This window comes from Sinocyclocheilus rhinocerous, unplaced genomic scaffold (assembly GCF_001515625.1).
Source record: "Sinocyclocheilus rhinocerous isolate Xijiao unplaced genomic scaffold, SAMN03320098_v1.1 scaffold1895, whole genome shotgun sequence".
Taxonomy (NCBI): domain Eukaryota; kingdom Metazoa; phylum Chordata; class Actinopteri; order Cypriniformes; family Cyprinidae; genus Sinocyclocheilus; species Sinocyclocheilus rhinocerous.
The window spans coordinates 39,056-43,299 of record NW_015638021.1 but is presented as its reverse complement, the minus strand read 5'-3'; the positions used below and the strand labels follow the sequence as shown (position 1 = coordinate 43,299).

Genomic DNA, 4,244 nt, shown 5'->3' with positions numbered 1-4,244 from the left:
CACGCTGATCGGATAACATTCTGATCAGAAGCGCGTTTACACTTGACTTTTCAATGTGGACAACCTCTGAATACATGTTGCATGTTAATGCCAAGTGTAAACGCAGCCTTTATTTTCGCGACTTATGTGCGACTCGAGTCCAAGACACAGACTCAAGTTTCCATCTCTGATTGTTAGCAAGCTTCACACTCGCTCGCATGTTTTCTTTCTTTCTTTCTCTCGCTCTTGCTCTCTCTCTCATTAATTAATTCAAATTCATTAACCCCTTAACTGTCACCGTCCTGTATACGGGACGCCTAAGTTTACTTCACTATAGTACAATTAAATCATAATATAATCATGACAAACTATATATCATTGGAAAGGTCTAAGAATCCTAAATAGATATTTAACAATTTAATTTAGTTACAAATTATGTAGTAACAGTAATAGATTAATTTATGACAAGGGTGCACCAAGAATCTATGACAAATATACATCATAGCAGGAGTTCTGATCTTTGTCGCAAAAAGTCTTTATTTCGTTGCCTTTTTCCCTATTTCATGTTTTAGTAATCATCATAAGTTATATACCATTTGAAAGCTTAACATCTCAAAATTTATCCTGTGAAAACCATTTTGAAATTGGATATTGCGTTACCATAGAAATTGTATTTCAAAATCTTTTAGCGGTCTCCTCCCCCTTAGCGGGGGTGTCAAATTACAAAATCTATTACGGTCTTTTAGAATCAAAACTTTTTATAATCTTGACAAAATACATATCATTGGAAAGGTCTTGAGTTTCAAGATTCCATATTTGGTGGTTATATATTTTTTTATTATTTTGTGATTGACGTAATATTGAGAGAGAAACTGACAGATTTGTGACAGAAATGCATAAAAAAAAAAATTCAATGGAGTTTAGGTGGCTGTTTTTGGTAAAATTCTATTTTTTTTATATCAACTTCAAATTTGGAACACAACTTATGTAGACATATGGCTTTAATTTTATAGCAATTTTGTATTTTTAACTCTTTTTTAAAAATATTTATTTTATATAAAATAAAATAAAAATAGTACAATACATTTTCTTTACATTCAATTTAAACTTCTATAACTTTTTAATACTTTCATTTTATTAAATGATTTCACTTCTGTAATAATCTGCTAAGTGTCTTCTTTAAAAAAAGACCAACCTTATGGTCTATATTCAAAAGAATTATGAATTCATGAATTATAATAATTTAAGTTTGGATAGTGCACTTTCTCATGAATTTTAAAAAATGGGGATGACAGTTAAGGGGTTAAATAAATATCATATGGGCGTTACTTTATTTTACTAAAGAATTCTACCTCTAACAAGCTATTTTCCGGTCTTTATCCTTTCAGTCAGATTTTGTGCTGCAAGACATCGATGACAGCTGTTGTCCATGCTGGGAAATAATAATGGTCACTTGACGTGAATTATATAAATAATTTTAATATCACAGCCATCCAAAACCCGAGGATCTACCATGTGCATAGTAAAGCGATCACTTACAATCATTTTGGGCAGGAATTTATGTAAACACATATATCGGATACTAGTCGTGTCTAAAGTGAATGTAAACAGGCGGGCCAAAAAAATCGGATATGGTCAAAAGATCGGATCTGTGCATTAAGACTTGCAGTTTAAATGCAGCCTTTGTGACACATCATCAGTAGTGAACCCTAGCATCTTTGGGTGTTTCTTCCTTTAATCACTATTAGGGTTGAGATATATCCATCTGCAAACCCACAGCGCCAGCAGTTTCAGAACCGCAGCCACAGAACCAGAAGTGAGGGGCAGAGTTATTGAGGAGATAAGTATGGCGGAGAGCACCGTGAGTGGTGCAGTAGGAGATCTTGGAAAATGCTAACTTTAGCCTGATAGCACTGAAAGCGAACGTCCCACCCTCCCTGCAATCGCTGTCCAAAGCCACGCCCCCTGAACGCATATACGCTCACAGACCAGAATACCACAGACAACATTACTACAATAGGCTACATCAGCGGTTCCCAATTCCAGCCCATGTTCCGAAGTGAAGTAAACTTCAACGGATTTCCCCCACTCAGGGATTAGGGAGCAATGAACACGTTGTAGGGATCATATCGATCGGAACACAGTTCATGTACGTAGCTCACTTCTAACAAGTTGGTTATCTGAATCGGGTGTGTTAACTAAGCGAGACATGCAAAATATGTGCGCGACGACAGGAATTGGGAACCGCTGGGCTACATCATGTGTCATTCACCGGCGAGAAAACTTTAAAAGTACTACAATACCAGGAAGGAAGATGGGGTTGTTGATGTTTGTCTGCCATTCTCGCTCTGTCTCGCACAGTGTGCGTGAACGAGCTGATGACGTATCCTGTCTACGCGAACAGGGTGCACAGAGGTATGCAGATACATACGTTGACAGGCAGGTAGGAAAGCCAGTTAAAACGCTCGGACTGAGCGTTTTGATTGGACGAACATTTCTTGGTCCTACGCCTTCCACAGAATATATAAATACAGATAAATACATTTAGACCACTTAACTTAATGATTGCTATCGGGATGTGAAGAGACTTTCAACCAGCATAACAAAAAATGTTTCTGAAGACAATCACCTATTGCACCTTTAAAGGGGCTTTGCGGTGATGTTTTGAAGACGTTTACTATTCTTAAATTTAAATAGTTTGTTTTACTTTCCTCTGTTATATGCATTGTTTGTGAGTTAATGTTACCTTATAGTTTAGTTATTTTAATCCCATTTGACAACGTTGAGATAATTGTGTGGTGCTTTCATTTTAATGAAATGGCAAAATGAATGTTTGGAAATGTAAACTGATATTTCCTACTGACAAACTACAGCAAAAGATAGAAATAACTGACTTAAAACCATTTTTAGCTGCTGAAAATACTAGTGTTCTAATCATTTTTGCCACCATTGTATCTATCTATAATACATATAATACATTTATAAGAAATATTAACATTACATTTTCCTTTAATATTCTGTCATGAAAGCGCTCCCAGTATTCCGACACATTGCAACAGACATCTGCTCAGGGGGCCAGTGGAAGAGCCGTTTTTCCTTATAATGGATGAAGAGGACAAGGAAAAGGCCCTCAACTATCTCCTGGAACAATCAGAAGCTTCCAGAGTGCCGTCACCAAATTCCTTGTGTGTGTAAACATACTTGGTAATAAAGCTCTTCTGATTCTGATTCTGATTCTGATAACAAAATGTGCCCAAGAGTGAATTGTTAATTTTGTTAATTTTCATGCAATATTGTTATGGCAAAATGGGCCAAGCGAAATGTTCATTTGATAAACTTTAATTTAATTATTGTGTACATTTTGATTGTTTCTTTTAAAATTATAATGCTGCTGTTTGTGTGTGTTTAGATTTTTATTGAAATGTTTTAGTAATAGAAATAGAAAATAGAAATAATAGAAAATAACAGAAAAATGCATGATGCACATGTTCTTGACTTTGGAGTAAACGTTTATTTTGAATCTTGTGATTAAAGTATATTTCATATAAAATGTCCATAAGTTTCAAACATTATTTTTAACATCATAAACATCATAAATCATATTGCATAATACAATGAAACGAATAACTATATACAATTATAAGATTAATGTTTTTAAAATGCTTAATGTGCATAAATTAATAAAGTATGAATGTTTCATGTGTAATAAAAGCAAATTACCCCTTAAAAACCGTAGATGGTGCAACTCTGTTAAGAACATTAGCTCCGCCCCTCACTTCCGGTTTTGTGGCTGTGGCTCTGAAACTGCTGGCGCTGCAGGTCTGCAGATGGATACTTGTTACGTATCCGGTCCATGAACTTCCGTCTGCTAGCCATCAGAGGTCACCCTTTCCATTTTCATTGACTCTCGCGCTACACACTGTTGCACATCACCCCGGACTACATATCCCATCATTCATTGCACTGATTGCACACAGCCCTGGCTTATTTATTCAGCTTTCAGATGATGTATAAATCTCAATTTTGAAAAATTGACCCCTTATGACTGGTTGTGTGGTCCAGGGTCACATTTCGTTTTGTGTTTGGGGGAGTTATTTTTTGCAGGATTGTCATGACAGAATGTGCCCAAGAGTGACTTTTTAATTTGAACTTATGCAAGATTGTCATGAACCGGGTCTTCAGGAAGCAGAAATCTAGAAAAGCTTCAGGCCCAGATGGTGTTTCACCTGCCTGTTTAAAAGTCTGCGCTGACCAACTGGCCCCCA

At 36.0% G+C, this 4,244-nt stretch overlaps 1 long non-coding RNA gene across 1 annotated transcript in view; it reads left to right on the top strand.

Annotated features, from left to right (window-relative positions):
• The first annotated feature begins 3,461 nt into the window (after positions 1-3,461).
• The window catches only part of LOC107749390 (uncharacterized), a 21,886-nt gene continuing 21,103 nt past the window's right edge, over positions 3,462-4,244 (top strand). The window contains exon 1 of the long non-coding RNA XR_001641025.1: positions 3,462-3,538. This is a non-coding gene — a long non-coding RNA (uncharacterized LOC107749390). The remainder of the gene's footprint in view (positions 3,539-4,244) is intronic.